Source organism: Silene latifolia, chromosome X (assembly GCF_048544455.1).
Source record: "Silene latifolia isolate original U9 population chromosome X, ASM4854445v1, whole genome shotgun sequence".
Taxonomy (NCBI): domain Eukaryota; kingdom Viridiplantae; phylum Streptophyta; class Magnoliopsida; order Caryophyllales; family Caryophyllaceae; genus Silene; species Silene latifolia.
The window spans coordinates 219,125,836-219,150,772 of record NC_133537.1 but is presented as its reverse complement, the minus strand read 5'-3'; the positions used below and the strand labels follow the sequence as shown (position 1 = coordinate 219,150,772).

General features: G+C 38.2%; 1 long non-coding RNA gene across 1 annotated transcript; it reads left to right on the top strand.

The window, feature by feature from the left end:
* The first annotated feature begins 392 nt into the window (after window positions 1-392).
* On the top strand, window positions 393-3,523 carry LOC141621709 (uncharacterized). The gene is made up of 3 exons (XR_012532602.1): window positions 393-613; window positions 1,828-1,914; window positions 3,244-3,523. It is a non-coding gene; the product is annotated as an uncharacterized LOC141621709 (long non-coding RNA).
* Window positions 3,524-24,937: the final 21,414 nt, after the last annotated feature.

Below are 24,937 nucleotides of genomic sequence, written 5' to 3'. Positions count from 1 at the left end.
AAAGGTGGGGTGATTGTAACACCCGCGAATTTCCCATTTTGACAATTATAATTTATTAAACCGTTTAATTACCTTATTTTATATTTTTAAATTATTTAATTTAATTAATTCATTTTTTTGCGCACGATTTAAATGAAAAGAATATTTTAAAGTTTAATTTATAGAAAAATACGTACTTTTGGTCGGACAATAATAATGACCATAATAATAATAATAATATTTTCCGTCTTAAATTCTGTCTAACTTTAGACCGTCGCATTTCAATGGAGAATCTTATCTAAACACGGACCAATCGAAAAGTGACAACCCGCTCACCAACCCTCTTACACCCTACCTCTAAATATCTCTCTTATATATTATTATATATTATTATTATTAATATTATTATTGTTATTAATTATTGTTGTTGTCCTAATGCTGCGTCCCCACACCCACATACTCCTTCTCCTTCCTCTGCTTTTTCGAAAACAACAGGCAACAACAACCAAACAACAAAGCTCAGTATACTCCATTGAAACCGTCCCCTTCAATCCAAGATTTCTCCCTCGTCTCTCAACTTTTTCCTCTAATTTTTACGTCATTAGCTTCCTCGTCCCTTCCTCGTTCTTTTAAGGTAATAAAGTTTGAGTTTTGACTGAGTTTTCAAAAAGGTCGTCTTAAAAGACACCTCGGTTCTTTATACTTTTCCTCATTTTGTATGCTCAATTTTAGTTGCGTCACACTTCCGTCTCATTTCTGTCTTAAATTCCGTCTGAAAACTAAGTTAAAATGGGGATGTCGAATCCGTCTTATACCCGTGACAGGTGCGGGTTTACATGCTGAGATTTATTACTTATGTTGTTTGATGTATAATATTAATAGTAATTGATTCCTATACTAATATTTTCTATCAATAAGTTTCTTCTATTTCGTGAGATGGGTTTAGTCGCATATTATCTATGTTGGATCTTAATAGTGATGAAGAAAGATATTAGTTGGAATCACGATGGTTGAGTACAAAGTTGAAATTAGAGTGTGGAACAAATTGGTTAGATAAGCTTGGATTTGATTATTACACCTTATTCTGCTATGACTTTTTCACCGAGATTTGGTTTTGAGGAATCATTGTTTGACTTCTTATAGTTATGTTAATTATAATTGGGAATTAGTTTGATGAATAAAGTAGAATTAGTATGGTACTTGGGAAAGTGACGAAGAGGACTTGGAAAGAATAGCTAATAGTTATTTGAATAATTAAGTATTGGCTTTGAGCGAGAAAGGTTTAGTAATGAATAACCTTCTACTCCATTATCGTTATTTTGGATTTTGGGTATCATGTTTAAATTGTCGTTTCCTTTGACGTTGACTCGTGGGTGAGTAGCTTAAAGTCTTGTACTTTAAGTGTTGAGCAGTCCCTTTAATGGAATATTTGACAATATCGATTTTGAAATTGAGATGGAAATCTGGTTACTGGTATTGAGTAATGAGTAGGACGGAGTAATGAGAGAGATGGAGTAGAGAGTTGAGATTGAATTAATTATTGGGACGAGAGTGACTAATATAATGTTGGCGTCAGCTTTGAGCGTATAATCATGATTTCTGGTTGTTCGGGTTGTGTTGAGCGGGTATGGGGAGTTAGTTTAGGTACGTGTTTGTGGTTGTGTTAACCCCGTATGGAGAATTTGGTTGTTAGGCCGAGTTTGAGGTTGCCATAATAACGCTTGGGCCGTATCTATAAATTGTTTTGACGCTAGTTTGGTTTATTTAAAATATAATTAAATTAATTTCCGTCTCATATTTTATATAACGATAATTCGTTAATATCGTCCCTTCACATAATTATTTTAGGTGACTCATATGTGGTTGAAGATGAAGAGTAATTTTGGGGTTTTAGAAGCTTTCTCAAGTTATTACTTGTCTCTTTGCTAGCTTAAGGTAACTATTCCGAGTTACTCGACGATTTAATGTCACATTGATGTTGTGTTTGTTGTTTGTTAAGTGTTTAGGAGATTGATAATGTGTTACTTTCGTTTCTCACATGATAGAAATTGGAAATAGCATGAGAATGACATTGTGATACATTTTGTGATTTGGGCCAAGGTAGGCCAAGACTCTGAGCTGGGCCAGTTTGACCGAATGAGTTTGGTTAAACTAGGTTTAAACCGGTCAACCTCGATTTGACCGATGACCCGTCGCGGGACTAGGGTCGAGGGTTTGTCTTTGAGGTGAGATTGGTTATTATTGGAGGTTTTATGTTATGCCATGATATTTGTAATTATCATTTCACATGTTGGTTGTTGGATGAATTGGTTGCCTTATACTTGAGTCTTCTTGTCTTGTTGCCATTTTAGCTTATTCTCATGGATTATGATATTGATGGTTAGCTATAATTTGGTTATTGATGACATTGAGGATATGGTTGGATTGTCTGCTGAATAGACATTTATAGAGCCTTTCACATGATAGAATGTTAGCATTATGTTTGAAAGTTGGACTCTTTGCCCCTCTTATGGTTAAGTGGGTGTCCTACTTGTCTTAAGTGTTGTAGGCTAAAGCGTTTAGTTGGGACTAGGTCCTAGGTGAGTGACTTCGGTCGATGTCATAGATAGGCCCTTATAGTCTTTGACGAGTGTATGTTCACAGCTTAATAGCCTTTGTGTCTTAGCTTGGTGGGCTTATATCCAAGTTAGGGCATGACCTCCTGACGTACTCTTAGAAGTATGTGGTCAGCTTAAGTACTAGCCAACCCTTTGGTGGACTCCTTAGGGGTACTCATGTGTGTGATCATGGGTCTTGGATGCGGTATTTTCCGCATGTCGCTAGGTCTGCGCAGGTTTAGGACTAGGGTGTTTACCTTACCTCGTGGTATAGACTCGAGTTCTGAGTGACTATTATTTGTACTAGGAACTTATGCCTGTCTCTAGATATATTGTCCTTTCTTGTTTGATGATTCTATGAATCATAGAAGGTGAGATGCAATCCGGCTATGGTTGATATAGTTTGGATTCCTGGATGTTATGTGATTCACATGATAGTGTAGTATGAGTCGGTCTAGTGTTCTCATGCTAGGACTATGTGTTGTTATATTGTTGTTCACATGATAAGCACGATTGTCTAGCATCTATATGCTAAGGCTATGTGTGATTCGTATTCATATTCTTATGTTTACATGTTATACTAATTATGACATTTCGTGGCTGGGAGAACTCGGAGTTACTCCCCACTGACTGTGGCTTTCGTATTTGTATAAAATGCGATCGACAGGTAGGTGATGCTTATATGGGGTACATGGACGAGCTAGCGAGCAAAGTAACCTTGGGACCTAGATTGGCCTCATTATATTGTGACCCTTAAATACTTTTTATGTCATATTCTTTTAGGGACATATGTCTCCCTTTCTCATATTTGGGTTGTATAACTTTGTTTCGCGACTTTAGCGATGTTTCATTCATGAGATTTATTTTGGACCTTGCATGTTTGACACCTTCCCATTTGGATATTTTTATAACAGGTTCAAGTTTCGTTTTCGGTTTTAAAAATTACAGGTTTTTACCCAAATGAACCTTTTACAAACATATCCATGCAGTTTTTATCTAGAATTATGTGTTTACTTTTCCGCAATAAGCGAGGGTGTCACATTATCGAACTACAACATGATTTGGAATCGCAGCGTTTGATCGACAGTTCGTGTATAACTTTACGTCGGAAAACTTAAAACGATTTCGAAAATAAAACATTCCAAAACTTTTCAAAAGTACCTGGAGTGTTTAATGCATGACGACGGGGTCGCAATGACACTAACTAGAGTCAAAACCGACACCGGACCAAAAACCGACTCAAAAATTCAAATCCCGACTCAAACAACGAGTCAAACCGAGTCAAACACAAAAAACAAAACCATTCAATTGCTTCCATGTTAAGATTTCCCGGAATCATGCATGGTCACGTACTAAGTATGTGCATACAAATCTTAGGATAGAACAAATCATGACTGCATTTGTGTGAAAGCGACAAGACACCTCGAAGACGTGCGACATGGCTCGCGCCTCTTTCAGCAGCCCAGGTGGCCACGGCGCTCAAAACTCACTCAACCACTCATTCTCCTATAATTACCCCTCAAATGCAACCATTTTAAGGTTACGCGAGTATCCGCCCCCTCTTTTCTCCCTTAAAATTCTAGACTCGACTTCCTAAGTCACAATCCGACACATGTTTACGACCTACCGATCGTAAACACAAGCCTTACACATTGTTTGGTACCGTCATCATGCATTAAATCACTTGACCGACCATTTCGACCACTACACCATCACTAAACTTAACAAAACACTCTTTCTACTTACTAAAACGGTTTTAAACCGAGTCTTTTCCGACCAAACGAGTTGATACACTTACATTGGTTTCTCGCCATAAGCCAAACATGTAAGAATGAGGGTTTAAAAATCTTTTTTTATCATGTCTTTACTTGTTTCATGACTAGAACATGCTAAATCATGCATAACATGGTCCAAAACATGGGAAGAATGAGCCAAAACTGGACTTTTTGGTTGAGCCAGAGGCTACTTACGTAGCACGTAGGCTCGCGCCTAAAGCACCCTGCCAAGCCTTAAGTCCAATCCGTGTTTGGTCTCTTCTTTTCCCCTATTTTCATTTTCCTAATTGTAATCGGTTTTTACCATTTCAAGTATTTTCAAACCATTTTTCACCCTTGGTTCTTAATACCATGACGGTTTAATCCGTGTTTCGGTGATAATATTTGGTTAATTACATTTTCGAAGGTATTTTAAAGCCTTTCATCATTTCTTTACATTTTCAAAATAAATGTATTAGTCACCAACACAAAGTCATCCTTGGTTCTACATACCATGTCGGATTTTAACCCGAGTACGATGATGAGTATCGACTAATTATATTTAAATGAACTTAAAACAATTAGTTCATATTCATTTTCAAAACTATTCATGTCAGACTTACAAAGTCGAACCTGACATCGAATACTGTCAAAACAATGACGATTATTCAAGTCTCGTTCTTCAAATCAACACAAATACAGCCTAAACGGTCCTTTTAAACCAAAACGGGTTCAAATACCCATTTTTCAACATGTTTTATAAACGTTTTTCAATGGTCAGAACACGTCATATACCGTTGACTGACCCGCGGCTAAACAGGCCACTTCTTTTTCTATTTTCAAACCAGGGGAGACTCTCTTGCATCGCCAATAGGCTCGCGCCTCTTCTGGCTGCCTGATGAAGGGTCTGTTCCCTTTCCAGCATTAGTCTAGGACGATCCCGACTCCGGCTAACCCGGATATAGGACGGATCAGACGACTAATTTGCTCATTCAAATACCGTATTTGCAAAATGCCTTACTAAGACAAATGGATCACGTTATGCACCATAAACCTAATTTGGTAAATGGATGTTTAATTTCCGTCTTGCATGAAAATCGACCATAAATCCAACTTGACATCTTATACTTGATACTTGGATTAAATCAACCGACTTAGAAAGCTCCCACATGTTAGGTTTAAACTATTGGATGCGCATTCATGCATTTAAACCATTTTATTAACTTTTGCATTCAACCAACCAAGATCGATCAGTAGAGGCCGCTACCGCGCGCGGGATTGGGTGTCTGATTAAAGGGCTTCCCAATACGTACCTTCACCTCTTACTCAGAAACATTGGATAGTGGACGACCTTATCCAGAGCATACGAGAGTCATTCTAGAGATAGGATGCTAAAGAGGGACGATTCCTTATCTTTAGTACCTATGTCAAACATTGCTTTATCCTTTGTTTGACCGAGGTATAAAGTGGATTCGAACGGGTTACAAGCATCCCACAAGTGCTTGGTGGCGACTCCGAACATCTCTAATCGTTTCGAGACCTTTGCCGAGACGAAACCGACCGATCTAAAACGATCCGGTCGAAAGCATATTTTTACGCCGTCGAGCGTGACTTTCAAAAGACCGTTGTATGTCCACAGATCGACTGGGCGTGCAGGTGGGCTAATGTCCACACCACTTCACAAGTCGAGTCTTTTCTTTGAGTAAGTGTGCTAGAATGGTCAATCGTGTTTTGATTCGTCGTCAATTTCTTATCCAGCTTCCAAGATGCCTGAAACTAGTACCACAAGTTCTAGTGGTCAACCACCAAATGGTAATGATCAAATCCTAGCTATGCTCACTCGTCTCCAAACAAGCCAAGACCAAGCCTATGATCGCGTCAATGCTATTGAAGGCCGAATTGTTGTTGTAGAAACTAGACTCCCTCCTGCAGAACACGATATTCCTAGTGAAGTTATGCATGATAACCTTCCACCCTTTGTTGACAACAAGAAAACAACCCTCCAATAGGTCCTACTGAAGCTGAAAAGCGACTTCAATGCTTGGAGGAGCAACTAATGTACCTTAAGGGAGATGACATCTACAGGGAGAATAATCGCAAGTATGAGGCGGTGAATGCTCAATTGCCAACCAACTTTAACATGACTGACATCCCGAAATTCAAGGGCCATGAAAACCCTTTGAACCATATTCGTGCTTTCAAAGACTACATGTCTATCAAAGGCATCAAACCTGGGATATTCTTCAGGATCGTTCCTTTATCTCTCGACACCATTCCTAAGCAATGGTTATACTCTTTGGAGCACAAGAAGATTGCCACTTGGGATGACACCGCAATTGAATTCACTAAACAATACGCGGATAATACTGAAATCCAAGTCAACATGCGCACTCTAGAGGTTCTTACCCAAAATGAAAAATAAGGCTTCACCAACTTCCTAAGTAGGTGGAGGAAGACTAGCACACAATTAGTTGAACATCCAGATGAAGCTACCCTTGTGGAAAAGTTCGTGGATAACTTGAGACCTATTTATGCAAACCACTTGAGGTACCAAAACATAAAGACCTTCAAAGATCTAACCTTGCTAGGGACGAGAATTGAAGATGACATCCGTAAAGGGATCTTGTCCAAAATGGTAGGTCGTGGATATCAAGGCTCAACTAGTCGTTCTTATGGATTAGAAGATGAGAGGAGTTACTCCACCATTTCTCCTACCATCACCGATTTTATCGCATGGGCAAAGAGTGTAAGTAGGCAAGTTTCAGAACTGGAAGATGTAGTAGCATCCCTCCGCAATCCAAGCACCATACCCAAGGAGAGCGTGCCACTAATTCTGCCTTAAAATTCAACAATGCAAGAGATAGTCGTAGTGATTGACAGTCTAGTCGACCAAATAATCAGTTTAGAAGCCGAGATTATCATATTGAGATAGCTTGCTATCGTCAACGGAATATGGGCCGATGACGATGAAGATGAGTACCTCACTGAGAACTATCTAGACAAGGTTAGTGAGGACATAGTCAAAGCTAGCAAAGATCAAGATATAGACCACCTTACTTGTTCAGGGTGTCCATATCAAAATGTTTCTCAGAACGGTCCTATAGCTAATGGTCCAGTTACTAAAATGATGGCAAAGATACATCTACTGACCACTTGCTAAAGCAACTACAGAAAACAAAGGCTGATCTTTCAGTCTGGAACCTAGTGGTAAGTTCATTTCCTCATCGCCAGGCTTTACTGCAAGCCTTGGCTAAATTGAACGTGGCGCACAACTCTACGCCTGACGACGTAGTCAACTTGGTCTTCCAAGATTCAGCTAAGCTAAGTAACCCAGTTACTATCTCAGATGAGGATTTGCCTCCCTTCGGCGCCAGTCACAACCTAGCTTTGTACATTACCGTCATATGCTTAAAGAAGAACGTGCCAAAGACCTTGGTAGACGATGGCTCCGCAGTCAGTGTCATACCACTAAAGACAGCATACAAATTAGGCATGAAAGAATCATATTGGACTCCTACTAACCAAGGAGTTCGAGCATACGATAGAACACGGCGTAAAGTGGTAGGACTAGTCAACCTCACCATAGCCACAGAGCCGATTAGGCGAAAGGTTAACTTTCAAATAGTGGATATCGAAGCATCATTCAATATACTTCTAGGAAGGCCTTGGATTCATGCTTCCAAAGCAGTAACATCCACCTTGCACCAGAAAATCAAGATCCCACTAGATGGCAAAGTAGTGACGATCACTTCGTCACCTATCAAGGCAGTGATAGAGAAGATGTCAAGCAACCAAGTTGTCACAGATCCAGTATACGAGCTTGGGGGCTTTCATGGCATAAACCTTGTAGAGAGTGAACTGGTACCACTATACTTCGATCCATACTCCAATTTAGTGGTCAACCACATACTCAAGTCTCAGGGATATTTCCCGGGAATGCCACTGAATCCTGCTAAGAAAAACACCTTTGCACCTTACAACGAAGGAAACTCTCAAAGGATACCATTGGGATTGGGATAAAAACCCACGAAAGAAGAAGCTTTGGAGATGCTCACTCAATTTCAAAATCGTAAGAACAAGGGAATCCAAATGCAACCCTACCTCCCTACCCTAAATGGATACTTCGTTAGAGAAGGGAATCAAGAATACTTTCACGGGTTTCCCGAACCTTGGCACTATAAAGGAACGCAACTAGCTGGAATCGAGATCTTTCACGATTGCTACTTCATTCCTTCAGAAACGGTTCCTACTGTCAAAACTCGTCAAGCACCTTGCTTAGACGAACAGGCTGTTAGCCTTCTGTTTGAGGACGACTGATTCGTCAGAGCTGCATAGGATGAGATCATTACCATAATACTTCAGGATGACCATTTCAACCCCGCAGCTTTATTCACCGAAACCAGTTCAAATAAGCAGAAAGGATGGAGAAAGTCGATCAAGTGGACGAACAACCTGAAGGAAAAGTAGATCTATATACTTATATATTCATATATGTTTTAATTTAATTTGTCATAAAATTAAAAAGTGATCTTATGCATGCAAACTAATTAACAAAAATAAAGAAGAAACTTCCATTCTTACATTGGAATTTCGGTTCAAATTGGCACAAAAGAGATCTCCTTCTCTTTTGTTCTTGAGCTTTCCTTTTGGATGAACAAAGACCCAAGTATAGGATCTCTCCCAAGGATTAATACCCAAGACACACTCTTAATAAAATTAATATAATGTATACTAGATAATATTAATTTTTTAAGAAAAATGACCCAAAAATATTTGGTATCTCACCCAAAACCGGTTGAGAGAGAGGAATGATAGAGGAAATTTTTTCTCTTTTTAAAACTCTTGTTTTTAGATTGTATGAATGAATAATAATCACTAGTATTTTTCTAAGTGAATATTAGATAAAATAAGAAGAAAAATCACAAGGATTTCTCTTCCCAAAACCGGTGGGAGTGGAGGAAAAATGGAGCCAATGCATGCCCATGGTTACCTTCACAAGAATATGTAGGTGTGCATGGCTAGAAATAGGTTAACATAATTATGTTTTCCATTAACTTTAATCAACATAATATATATGTTAAATCCTCCCACTATTTCGGCCAAATGGAGATAAAATGGATTCCATTTTATTTTTGTCAATTGTCAATATGTTACATGTCATATGTTACATAAATTTGTTATGTATTTTTAACACATTAAAAATCAACGTATTAATAAAAATACGTCATATACAAAAATTGACTTAGTAATTCATAATTATTTGTACCAAAATATTTACCAATTATAAATCACAACAAATTGTATTTATAATAATTCATTCAAATTCAATTGTTTCTTTAAACAATAATTTCATCTGAGCAATGATACAATTAGATTACTCAGACCGTATCTCATTTAATCAAATTTCAATGTGATACGTAAATTTTACTTCCAAAATCGTCCATCAATTTTCAACTAATTTAATTAACTCGTAACGTTATACGATTAATTAAATGATCAATTAAGAGTGTTATCCTTTAGGTATGACCTAGGGGATCAACTGATCACCACCGTCGCACGACAGTAATGTCAAACTCTAGTCATCCAATCATTACCGATATATGTTGATCAGTTGACAGTAAATATTACTTCTCAATTGTATTCTTTAAAAATGAGATTTAAACATGTGATCATCATGATCAACAGTTGTGATCGCATTATTGTCGGAGGACACATATTCCAACAATCTCCCACTTGTCCTCGACAAGTGTGCGTCACCAATTCTCTTGTCCTATTACTATCTCCCACTCAATGCAAGGTGTCTTTCAGGTCGTACTTGCAAGTGATCATATCGAGAGTGGTTTCCTCGATCTGGAGAATAACTGATTGACCGGATTTATCTACCATGGATACAATCCGAGGGTGGCCACGCATTTCCAGTTCATTACTCCTCGAGTGGCCCTGAGATATTGTTATAACCCTGACTAGGGGTGGACAATTCCTGTCGCACTCATTCCCTTCGACTAGCCACAGCCATCATAACCCAAAATATGCCCATTTGACCCCATTTACGAAGGTCGTAGTAACACAAATCAAAGTTAATCAAACTGTGCCATCTTAGGCGAATAGTCTTTAGTCAAAAGAATCGACTCATTTGAATACTATAGCAGCTCTCGCCACGACCAGGCTATATAAATTTGCCAGAACTCTATAAGCGGTCATTAGGCCCGACAAAATGTTCCTAACAGTCTGCCTATGTGATCGACTAGTCATCTCACATGACTCTATGGCACTTGAACTTGCCATCAATCGCATCACACTCTAGTCACTTCGAGACGTCACCTCATACAAGTGACTATGGGCAAATACTATGTTAATCCGTGTTCACTTTAACGGGGTTCAATTGTCATTACAACCCGTTTGGATGTAACAATGTATAAATTAAAGATAAAAGACAAATGTGATTATGAACATGAACAAAACAACACTTTTATTTCATTTCAAAATCTAACATAGACTTGGTACACGTTTAAGTCCCATGGACGCCATATGTCCATCATGTTTAGCCTGCGATAAAGGCTTGGTGAGCGGATCGGCTATGTTGTCATCCGTCCCAACCTTACAAATCGCAATTTCCTTTCTTTCAATGAAATCTCTTATTACATGATATTTTATAAGTACATGTCTAGATCTATTACTAGACTTCGGCTCCTTAGCTTGGAAGATCGTCCCACTATTATCACAATAGAGAGTGATGGGATCATTGGCGGTAGGTACTACTTTTAGACCTTCCGTGAATTGCCTGATCCACACAGCTTCCTTAGCGGCCTTCTTCTCGATCCGCAATGTACTCACCTCCGTTGTAGAATCCGCGATTCTGACTTCCTTGAAGCTTCTCCATTTACGGCACCACCATTGAGCATGAAAACGAAACCAGCTTGTGATTTCAAGTCATCTCTATCTGTTTGGAAACTTGAGTCCGTGTATCCATTAACACGCAACTCAGTGTCTCTTCCAAACACTAGGATAGAATCCTTAGTTCTTCTCAAGTACTTAAGGATGTTCTTGACGGCTATCCAGTGACTCTCACCTGGATTTCCTTGATATCTACTCGTCATGCTCAAGGCATACGAGACATCAGGACGTGTGCATATCATGGCATACATGATTGATCCAACAGCGGAAGCATAAGGGATCGTCTTTATGCGTTCAACATCATGGGGTTCGGAGGGAGATTGAGTCTTGCTCAATATCGTCCCAGTTACCATAGGTACCAATCCCCTTTTGGATTTGTCCATGCTGAACCGTCAAAGAATCTTATCAACATAAGACTCTTGACTTAGTGCCAATATCTTCTTGGATCTATCTCTATGGATCCGGATACCTAATATGCGTTGTGCTTCCCCTAAATCCTTCATTTGGAAGTGGTTACCTAACCACTTCTTAACAGAAGACAACATTGGAATATCATTTCTAATGAGTAGTATGTCATCGACATACAAGATTAGGAACACAACATTGCTCCCACTGAATTTCATGTATAAACATGGTTCCTCAACACTTCGAGTGAAACCATTCTCTTTTATCACATGATTAAATCGATGATTCCAACTTCTAGATGCTTGCTTAAGACCATAAATGGATCTCTTTAGCTTGCACACTTTGTTAGGATTTTTAGAATCAACAAAACCTTCGGGTTGTATCATGTACACCTCCTCCTCTAAATGCCCATTTAGAAAAGCGGTTTTGACATCCATTTGCCATATTTCATAATCATGAAATGAGGCAATCGCTAACAAAATCCGTATGGATCTTAGCATCGCTACGGGGGCGAAGGTCTCATCATAATGGAGACCTTGGATTTGAGTAAATCCTTTTGCCACTAGCCTAGCTTTGTAGAGATCGTCATGTCCTTCTATGCCATTCTTGATTTTGAATATCCATTTGCATTGAAGGGGTCTTGCCCCTTTAGGTAAATCTACCAAGTCCCAAAATTGGTTTTCCTGCATGGAATCCATTTCGGACTTCATGGCTTCAAGCCATAAGGAGGAATTTGGACTAGAGATTGCGGCCTTGTAGGTGGCGGGCTCGTCACTATCTATAAGCAACACATCGAGTGTTCCATCTTCTTTGATAAGTCCCACATATCGACCGGGATGGCGAATAACTCGGCCCGTTCTTCTAAGAGGAGGAGGAATAACCGCATTAGACGACGAAGGAATTTCTTCTTGCGCCTCTATCTCGGTTTGTGGCTCTTGAACTTCATCAATTTCAAAATTTCTCCCACTCTGTCTCCTAGAAATAAAATCACTTTTTAGGAAGACAGCATCGCGAGACACAAATACTTTGTTCTCTTGAGGCTTATAGAAGTAATAGCCTAGTGAGGCCATGGGATAACCTACAAAAATGCATTTTTCGGATCGTGGTGCCAACTTGTTGTCATTTTTAATTTTGACATAAGCATCACAACCCCAAATTTTCATATGGGATAGATTTGGAACCTTTTCTCTCCATATCTCATATGGAGTCTTTTCAGTTGCTTTGGTTGGACTTACGTTCAAGGATTTTATTGCGGTTTGAATTGCAAATCCCCAAAACGAGTTTGGTAACTCGGTTTGACTCATCATGGATCGAATCATATCAAGTAGGGTTCGATTTCTCCTTTCGGCAACACCATTGAGTTGTGGTGTTCCGGGTGGAGTAAGTTGTGATATAATACCACAACCTTTCAAGTGTGAATCAAATTCAAGGCTAAGGTATTCACCACCACGGTCAGATCGTAGTGATTTAATCCTTTTGTTCAATTGGTTCTCTACTTCGTTTTGAAATTCTTTGAATTTGTCAAACGCTTCACTCTTATATTTCATCAAATAGATATACCCATATCTACTTAAGTAATCGGTGAAGGTAATAAAGTAGTCATAATTACCACGAGCGGTGATACTCATTGGTCCACATACATCGGTATGTATGAGTCCCAATAGTTCACTAGCTCGTGTCCCTTTACCACTAAAAGGATTACGAGTCATCTTGCCAAGTAGGCAATATTCGCATGTACCATATGATTGATAATCAAATGGTGTAATCACATTAGTCGAAATTAATCTTTTGATGCGATTCTCGTTTATGTGACCTAATCGACAATGCCAAATGAACGCTTCACTTGGGTCACTTGATTTGAGTTTCTTTGATTGAATGTTATAAATATCATTAGTCGGATTTGAGGTCTCTAAAATGTAAATGTCATTGATAGAGGAAGCTTGGCCTATAACCAAGTCGTTCCTAGAAATAGTACAATGATTGTTCTTAATGACAAAACAAAAACCGTCCATGTCTAGCATGGCGATTGAAATAATGTTTTTAGAGAGTGTAGGCACATAAAAACAATTATGTAAATACAACTCAAAACCGTTAGGCAAAGCTAAAACATAAGTTCCTTTGGATTCGGCCGCTACCCGAGCTCCATTTCCAAGGCGTAGATCCACATCTCCCTTGCTAAGCCTCTTCACATCTCTTAAACCCTGTAAATGATTACAAAGGTGAGAACCACAACCGGTATCTAGTACCCATGTCGTAGTGGAAGTTTAATTTATATCAATAACATAAATTTCCTTAGGAATTTTACCTTTTGGAGTGATGATTCCTTCCCTTATATTTCGCAAATATACGGGACAATTCCTAAGCCAATGTCCCATGCCATAGCAATAATGGCATTCATCATTAACTTGCTTGAAGTTTTTGATTTGCTTTCCCTTCTTCTTGAACTTTTTGCCCTTTGAAGCAAGAGCTTGATTGCTTGAGCTCCCACTAGCTTTGGCATCTTTATCTTCCAGAGACAAAGATCCTACAGATTGTATGAGGTAGTCTTCCTGAGACGGGCTCACACGAGATCTAGTAGTAGTGGGGGGTTTAGAAGAAGTGATGAAGTTAAGGTTTCCATCCGAACCTATCCCAAAATAAAGTTCTCTAGTAGTGTCGAAATCATTGTTGGAGCAAACGTCGTCAAGAACATTGTGGTAAGACTCAATAGTTATCGGCGCGGTAGCGTTTGATGGATTCATTGTAATGAACTACAAATATGGAGGAAAGAAAATATTAACATTTTGTCTTTTTAAATCATACTTGTAATTAAATTTAACAAGATATGAGCATTTATATAGTGACCTCTACCCAACTATATGAAATGATTCCAAGACCCAAATTCATATCAACTTAGGGCACGGTGTGCCGAAATACCCTTTATTAACATAACTCGGTGGATTAACCTTTTAATCGATTCTACTTTTAGAACTCTTGGTCGATGATATTTACATTAATATTCATCTCTAGCCCGAAACACATCCGGAAATCGTCGTGAATACTTTCGTTGAGTACAACCCAAATTTCGAATAAATGTGTCCATAATCCAAACCCATATCAACTTAGGGCACGGTGTGCCGAAATACCCTTTATTAACATGAATTCGGTGGATAGACATTCATCACCCACTTCCCCTACGTAACAAGGTTTGTACCCCGGTGTGGCCGAGTGCACTCCCTCGCGAAATAGGTTTTCATGGTTTCTACTATTTGGTAAGGCTAAGTCTAATTGATTGTTTTAGCGAGAGGTCATGTAAATTTATTATCTATCACGTTTTAAGTGAACTAAAGCGGTGAAGTACGATAATTTTAATTGACACGGTCGATGAACTCGATTAGATGAGGATGCATGTTTTAGTTATGGCGATTTAGCGATGCATGTGACATATAAATAAAATGCAAAGCATAAAAATAAATCCTAGTATGGCCTTCCTAAAATAGAAAAACTATTTAACTATTACAAATTCGGAAACCAACTCCATTGGTCCCTTGAACTTCGGTTGTGGCACGCATCTCGAGGTAACACCGTCTTTATGTATCGCCATCTTGAAGAAATCCGTCTTTGGGAACTCCGAAATGAATAAAATTACATAACAAATTACATAATTTTCTATTATACATTTGTAACTATAATAAAATAAATCTATTAAATTACAAGACGGTGATACGAGATCACAATAAAAATTACAACCGAATCGATATTCCCATACATTTCGGGAAATACCAATTAAAAACTAAGGCCATACTAAGTAAAAATTACATAATTCAAAAATTACATAAATTAAAATTATGACAATCATAAAGAAAATGCAGCATTATAATATGTATGAACATGCCCAATTTATGCTAAATCGCCTTTAATTAGCCAATATCGTATATTACTCAGTTTTTACGGATTTGCGTGATTTCAACATTTTACAATCACAAAAATTACATAAATTCATATTTATGCATAAGTCAATTACCCTAACCTCTTAGGACTCAAAATTTAGTCTTCACTAATTATTTGACCATAATTAACTCATATTTATAAAATTTGTTCATTAATGGACTTAAAATTATAAAAATAAGCTATAAACTTCAAATAAATCACAAAAATTTCAAATAAATTCAAATTTTGAAATTTAAACTCATGAACATTCTGGAAAAATACCATGACACTCATAATGTTCAAAAACTTAGGTTAAAAATTTTGAAATTTATCCGGAAAAACAATGTTGCGGATTATCGGTTTTAACTAAATAATCATAAAAACATGAGAACAATTATATTCATTAACTTTTCAATTTTAGATCTGAAAAAGATAATAAAATGCAACATTGGACGTTTTTCCTTAGTCATAGATTATGTTTTATTAATTTTTTCACTAATAATGTCACTATTTATGCTATTTTTCTTCAAAAATCCATAAATCATGCAAAAAGACTTCACTATAGCCTATTATTTTACACACATCTTGTAAAATTGCATGTGACAACATACTAAATTTCTATGACCAGATTCGAAATTTATCTCATATTAACCTATTTTTCACTTAAATCCGAATTTAACAATGAAAAATCCATTTTTCGAGCATAAGAAGTCCAAAAATTATGGAAATTTACAGGTTATCGCAAAATAATATATGTGACAACATATCCAAAAAGCACTGGAAAATTCGAAGTATAGCTAATTTTAGACCGAAAATGACATTTTTACTCATAAAATCATATTTAAATGCCATTATTGTATAATATGAACAATAAAAATCCGTAAATTAACCAAAATATCCTAAAAATATTTTAGGACCAAAAATTTAACATGCATAAATTAATTTCGTGATATATCATAATAACACAAATTATACAAGTTTTATATGTTAATCTTTATAACTCAGAAAAACTTTTAACCGATTTGCATGCAAACAACCATGGCTCATGATACCGATTGAAGGAAAAGTAGATCTATATACTTACATATTCATATATGTTTTAATTTAATTTGTCATAAAATTAACAAGTGATCTTATGCATGCAAACTAATTAACAAAAATAAAGAAGAAACTTTCATTCTTACATTGGAATTTCGGTTTAAATGGGCACAAAAGAGATCTCCTTCTCTTTTGTTCTTGAGCTTTCCTTTTGGATGAACAAAGACCCAAGTATAGGATCTCTCCCAAGGATTAATACCCAAGACACACTCTTAATAAAATTAATATAATGTATACTAGATAATATTAATTTTGTAAGAAAAATGACCCAAAAATATTTGGTATCTCACCCAAAACCGGTTGAGAGAGAGGAATGATAGAGGAAATTTTTTCTCTTTCTAAAACTCTTGTTTTTAGATTGTATGAATGAATAATAATCACTAGTATTTTTCAAAGTGAATATTAGATAAAATAAGAAGAAAAATCACAAGGATTTCTCTTCCCAAAACCGGTGGGAGTGGAGGAAAAATGGAGCCAATGCATGCCCATGGTTACCTTCACAAGAATATGTAGGTGTGCATGGCTAGCAATATGTTAACATAATTATGTTTTCCATTAACTTTAATCAACATAATATATATGTTAAATCCTCCCACTATTTCGGCCAAATGGAGATAAAATGGATTCCATTTTATTTTTGTCAATTGTCAATATGTCACATGTCATATGTTACATAAATTTGTTATGTATTTTTAACACATTAAAAATCAACGTATTAATAAAAATACGTCATATACAAAAATTGACTTAGTAATTCATAATTACTTGTACCAAAATATTTTACCAATTATAAATCACAACAAATTGTATTTATAATAATTCATTCAAATTCAATTGTTTCTTTAAACAATAATTTCATCTGAGCAATGATATAATTCGATTACTCAGACCGTATCTCATTTAATCAAATTTCAATGTGATACGTAAATTTTACTTCCAAAATCGTCCGTCAATTTTCAAGTAATTTAATTAACTCGTAACGTTATACGATTAATTAAATGATCAATTAAGAGTGTTATCCTTTAGGTATGACCTAGGGGATCAACTGATCACCACCGTCGCACGACAGTAATGTCAAACTCTAGTCAGCCAATCATTACCGATATATGTTGATCAGTTGACAGTAAATATTACTTCCCAATTGTATTCTTTAAAAATGAGATTTAAACATGTGATCATCATGATCAACAGTCGTGATCGCATTATTGTCGGAGGACACATATTCCAACACAAGCAAGGAAAGCTCTTCAAAGTCACCACTGGAGAAGGAGAGATGTTCAAAAGAGAACCTGAAGACAACGAATTTGAGTCAGAATCGGAGTCGGGAGTCGGAATCAGAGTCGGAGTCTAGAGAAGTCCTTAGAGAGTCTCCTCCTGTCGTCACTCCCAATCCCCTTGTTTTTCCTAGCATAACATCGAGTAGTAACAGTAGCTCGTGAAATGCCCCAGCAGCTGTCCCTTTACCGCCACCGACTACTGAACAGATGGCTTCTTTTTTTCAACTCTTTTCAAAATTTAATATGAATAAATTAGATTCTGCTTACTCTTTGTGTTATTTTGAATGCAATTCTATTTACGATGATAATGAGGATGATCCTGACCCAGACTCAATCGAATTACCTCCCTACATAGCTAAAGAAATATTACAAGAGGGGGAAGGGGCACCAGTTATAGAGAACACTGAACCCATCAACGTAGGAACGTAGGAACCGAACTAGAACCCCAAGAACTTAGGATAAAGACAACCTTAAACCCAACTGAAAGGGCCAATTTCATAGACCTTCTACACGAGTTCACGGACGTTTTCGCTTGGTCCTATAAGGACATGCCAGGAATCGACAGGGATATTGCAGAAAACGGAATTCCAATCAAACCAGGTTTCAAACCTGTAAAACAGAAGCTTCGTCGAATGAGGACCGAATGGGCTCTTAAAATCAAAGAAGAAGTTATAAACAATTCAAAGCCGGGTACATCAAAGTTTCCGAGTATTCAGACTGGGTGGCTAACATAGTACCCGTGCCCAAAAAGGATGGGCGAATCCGAGTTTGTGTTGATTTTAGAGACTTGAACAAAGCAAGTCCCAAGGACGACTTCCCTCTACCACACATCGACATATTGGTAGATAATACAGCAGATCACGCGTTGTTATCCTTCATGGACGGATATGCAGGGTATAATCAGATCAAGATGGCCATACAAGACATGCATAAGACCGCCTTCGTCACTCAATGGGGCACCTATTGCTATACTGTTATGCCATTCGGGCTAATTAATACTGGAGCTACATATCAACGCACTGCGACCACATTGCTACGTGACATGATGCATAAAGAAGTAGAAGTGTACGTTGATGATATGATTTTCAAGTCAAAGGATAGGAAGGGGCACATTGACAACCTTCGTATATTCTTCCTAAGATTGCGAAAGTACAACATGAGGCTCAATCCCCAGAAGTGTGCGTTCGGGGTAACATCAGGCAAACTCCTGGGATATGTCGTCAGTCAAAGAGGAATAGAAATTGATCCATCCGAGATTAAGGCTTTAATCGAAATGCCACAACCTCAAACAGAGAAGGAGGTTAGAGGATTTCTAGGCAAGGTACAATATATAAGCCGATTCATATCGAAGCTAAGTATGATCTGCGAACCCATTTTCAAAAAACTCAAGAAAACAGATCATACCATATGGGACGACGATTGCCAAAAAGCATTTGACAGAATTTAGGAGATACTAGCCAAGCCATCAGAGCTCATGCCTCCTCAACGAGATCAACCTCTTGGTTTATATATCACAGTGACCGAAACAGCCATGGGGGTTATGCTAGCACAAACTGTGGGGAAAGAAGAAAGAGCTATCTACTACCTTAGTAGGAAGTTCTTGGAGTATGAGTGCAAGTACACACCTCTCGAAAAGACATGCCTCGCTCTTGTGTGGGAAACAAAGAAGCTACGCCACTACATGCGTAGTTACTCTGTCAAGGTGTATTATAAAATGGATCCCGTCAAGTACCTCTTCGAAAAACCCGTTCTCAACGGACGCTTGGCAAGATGGACCTTAATGCTCTCGAGTTCGATCTCAAGTATGTATGTCTGAAGGTTATAAAGGGGCGCGCTGTTGCCGAGTTCTTCACAGAAAATCCTATCAACGACACCCAAGCAATAGACACGTGGTCATTTCCAGACGGGGCATACTATAAACTACCGTAGACTCTTGGGACCTTTATTTTGATGGAGCATCGAATTTAAGAGGATTTATAATAGGAGTGTTGCTCATTTCTCCTGAAGGTGGGCATACACCACTCTCTGTCAAACTCAACTTCGAGGTGACAAATAACGCATCAGAATATGAAGCTTGCCATATCGGGCTACAAGCGGCAGTAAGTTTAGGGATCAAGAATCTTCGAGTTCACGGAGACTCATCCTTGATCATCAACCAAATTACTGGATTTTGGAAGATTCGAAGTGAAAGTATAGCACCCTATCAGGCTAGGATAGATCAAGTTGCCCAATTCTTCGATCAGGTCACTTATCTACACCTACCTCGCGAAGAGAATCAATTTGGAGACGCTCTTGCAAAACTTGCATCTTTGATTAATATGCCAGATGACATGGTAGAAATGCCTTTATGCGTTGAACGACGGTCAAGACCAGCCTATGTGCACCAAATTACAGATGAGGAAGAAAATCCAGGGGAACCTTGGTTTCAAGCCATTCTAAACTTCAAGCTCAATGGTACATATCCACCAAATACGGATAAGAGGGGACAACGTGCCATATGCCTACTAGCCTCTCAATACCTCCTTATGCAGGGAGAATTATACAAAAGAACACCTCTTGGTATAGTCTTGCGTTGCCTTGATCGTTCGCAGGCACAAAAAATGATGGAAGAAGTTCATGATGGAGAATGTGGCCCTCACATGAGTGGACCAATGATGGCAAAAAAAATCACGCGTCTAGCATATTACAGGACCACGATAGAGTCGGATTGTATCAAATACGCCAGACATTGCCATAACTGCCAAATCTTCGGGAATGTGCAACATGTTCCTCCTTCACTACTTTATACCATGACATCTCCTTGGCCGTTTTCTGCTTGGGGAATTGACATCATCGGGAAGGTCACCCCAGCCGGAACAGGAGGCCACTGTTTCATTTTGGTAGCTATCGACTATTTTACTAAATGGGTCGAAGCGGCATCTTATACTAGTCTCACCGCCAAAAACATGGCAAAGTTCATACAAACCAATATCATCTGTCGATATGGTTGCCCACATGAAATCATCAGTGACAATGGATCACATTTCCAGGCTGAGACTGAGCAATTACTAGCCAAATACAAGATCAAACACCACCATTCCTCGCCTTACCGACCTCAAACTAATGACGCGGTAGAGGCAGCTAACAAGAATGTTGTCACTATCCTCAATAAAATGATCGAAAATTATCGCGATTGGCCAAGCAAGATACCATTCGCACTGTGGGATTATCGCACATCAGTTAGGGCCCCCACTGAGGCTACTCCTTTCTACTTGACATACGGCATGGATGCTGTACAACCAGTTGAACTAGAAATCCCGTCCTTACGCATTTTGCTTGAGAGCCAAATTCCAGAAGCTGATTGGAAAAGGGATAGATATGAAGAACGCGTCCTCTTGTATAAACGAAGGTTGCGCACATTGCATAATGTACAAACATATCAGGCACGTATCAAACGAGCCTTCAATAAATGGGTTAAGCCCAGAAACATCAAAGAAGGAGACTTAGTCCTCAAATCAGTCAGAGCTCTACTACCTGTCGATCCATGTGGAAAATTTAAACGCAACAGGGCCGGTCCATTCTTAGTCAAGTACATACTCTCTAGGGGTGCGGTTAGGATTACAGACCTAGATGGGAATGAATTTGCTAACCCAACCAACCTCGACCAACTGAACCGATATTATGCCTAGTATAGGACAAGAAACGCGCCTCGCGTAACACTTACGTGCCGCTCTGGCGACACAAAATAAAAATGGCCCGCGGCCCGCTGAAATAAAGCTCATGTCAATTTGCTCTTGCATTTTGACACTTCGTCATCCTCATATCATCAAATAAATTGAGTTGTATTTTAGGAGTAAGTAAAGCTCATGCTTATTTTCTAGTTCACTATAAGCTCTTGCTTAGAACAATTATTCTTTTACATTTATTCGAACTACGTGCAAGGGTTTGATTTTATTTTTTTAATGAATACGTAGGCAATCCTTCACAGGATACAACCCATTATTTTAAATGTAAATAGAAAAACATTTGCATTTGCATTTGAAATTCGACAAGAATAATAAAAGAAAATCACAGTAGTTTCCTAACTAATTAATCTTTTATTCATTTGTTCCATAAATAATAATAATATGCCACATAATATAAAATACCGAAAAATAAATGCTAGGCTAGGATTCTAAAAACCCCGCCGTTAACCAAGTGGTGTTAGTCCAGTGGTAGCCGGGTTAAACCTTGAAGTTTGCATAAATGCAGGAGTTGAGAGGTCCCGGGTTCGACTATTAGCTGGGGCGATGATCACTTGGCCACTGCAGCCCCCGAAAGGGGTGACTTACATGGTCCATGTGGTGGTGTGGGAATGCATGGGCCCGGGGGGGATTCAACCCCCTCGTCAAAAAAATAAAAATAAAAACCCCGCCGTTTATTACAAATAATAATAATAATAATAAATAGTACTACGACTAAGCCTACTCTTCCATCTTTCATTTGCCTTTATCATTTCTGTCATACTTCTTGTCTCGACCACGAGTCGGGCGCTCTTGTGCTATCTTTGACCTAATCACCAATGGTCTCTCTCGCGGTCTAGCCTTACCATTTCGATCCACGACCATCTCTACGATAGGAGCGGTCTTCGGTTTCTTCGACGGATAAACAACTCGGAATCCAACCTCTTCCTCCTCCTCAGTCAAGTATTTCTGATTCTCCTTTGCTACTTCGCGAATCTTATAGTCAACAGGCTCGTGCTTCCTCAATTTCTCACGCTCTTCAGAAGTAGCAGCCTTCCTCCATTGCAAGTATGAATCGGATACCCATAAGGAGCCAATAGAAGAAAGTATGAACCACATGTTCCTTTGAGCCCACTTGAGGGCCCACTCTCGACGAATCTCTGTAGTATGTGCCAATGCAGTCTGAGGAACGGTGTCAAGCTTTGGAATCTTTTGCTTAAGGCCCACTTGCCTCATCAATCTCTCCGGGAAGATGCAAATCATGAATTCCAAGCTAGGGATGCGAACTGACCGAGTAGGGTCCAAAGATGAAACTCCAGTGACTGACCTGAGATGCCACCATGGCACAATCCACCGGATCAAGGTACCTCCTTCACTCTTCAACTTGTTCTCCCAATAGTTGCAAACCCGAGTGAAATCCACCATATAAAGCCTAGTTCTCATCGCAATTGATTGAGCATGGTATCCTGGAACATTAACTGGGGTCTCGATCAACCGCAGACGCTCCATAAGCCAAACCTGCAAAGAAGACGGGAATTAATGCCCATATGCTCAACCAAAAAAAAAACAACAAAAAAAAAGAAACGGTTGGCACATGTATAAAAAAAGGAAAGAGGGTTCTTACCTGCAAAATGATAGGACTTCCCAGATAAGGAAGCTCGCGGTTGGCTTTTCTGTTGTCCAGCCCCAGAATGATCTCTCTTAAACAAAGGCATGTGTGGACATAGGCCACGGGGGCGCTTGGGAACAAGCGTTTGCATTTGTGGAGTCGCCACCAATTTATTGTGGAAAATTGGAAACCGTTCGAATACCTCGTGCCATGTCAAGACACAAAGTAGTGACATGAACACCAAGAACTCGTTACCCTTAGCATTCTATGTCTAGAATGAGTCTCGTGGATGCCAATGAACACAGATGTTCACAGAGATCTGGAGTAAGGGGTGAGGGTACGTATTAGGAAGCTCTTTTGATCGAACACCTAATCCCGCCCGCCTCGATAGCGGCCTCTACTAATGATTAGGGAAAATTGTCCATACTCGATATATTGTCGATTTATATGCTTGCAATGCAACATTCATTAGATTAATCCTAACATGTGAAGAATTAGACTAAGTCAGTAAACACGTAATTTAACATGCATTAATGTCGAGATAGAAATTTAGGTTAATTGCATGTGAATGTCAAGTAAATAAATCATACATAATAAATACAAATACGAAATAAAGAAATAAATTATAATTGATAAACTTGAATTTACGTCATAAACATGCCCAAAAGTGTTTTAGAAATAAAATAAAAGAATAAATGAAAATTGGAAAATTGAAAAAAATAAGGAAATTGGAAATTGATTTAAATTAGGAAAATTGGAAAATAAGGAAATTTGAAGAAAAAGAAAATTTGGAAAATAAGGAAAATTTGGAAATTTGGAAAATAAGGAAATTTGGAAAATATGGAAATTTGAAAAATAAGGAAAATATGGAAATTATGGAAATTATGGTGATAATAAGGAAAATATGGAAATCATGGAAAATAAGGAAATTTGGAAAATATGGAAATTATGGTGATAATAAGAATAATGGTTAATTAAAATCTTAATTAGAAACCCTACGTCAAAACGAGAAGAGTTCAGAGGCAGAAAACACCTCAGAACAGGCGCAGCATCTGCTGCGTCCTCTGGAAGAGGCGCAGCACTTCCTGCGTCTGTTCTTGAGTTGGGTTCTAACTGTGAAAGTCAGACTCGCGGTTTGTTAATGATCGTTGGTTAATTTACATTGATTTATTGATTGGTAACTCGAGTATAAGTGATTAATTGATTTACATGCATCTAGGATCGTCATGAAGTAAAAGAAAACAATTTAAAACGAATTATTATAAGCTGGATATTATTTACGATGTTGGAATTGATTTATTTACAAACTTGAAGTTGATGGTGGAAACAAAAGATTACGAATTGATGAAGAAAACAGATTTAAAACATGTATCAAAGACGAAATCAAGGGACTTGATATGAACGAATCGAGTCTCTAAAATCCGAGTTTGAATTTGTGACGAAAACCCACAAATATTAATTATAAGGGATTTAAGTCGAAAATTATTGAAATGGATAAAAACTAATTTGAAAATTATTAGGTGAAATAAGGGAAAGAACGAAGAAAGAAAAATAAAAGACGAAAGAAACAAAAACCCGAGGAAGAAGAAGAAGTGCATCTTCCAGAAGGCGCATCAGTTGATGCGATTCTTCCCCACGTCAGATCTGTGTTACTTCCATAAAAAGGGTTTTAAAAGACGGTTTCGAGCATGCTTATGACATAAATTCTTTACAT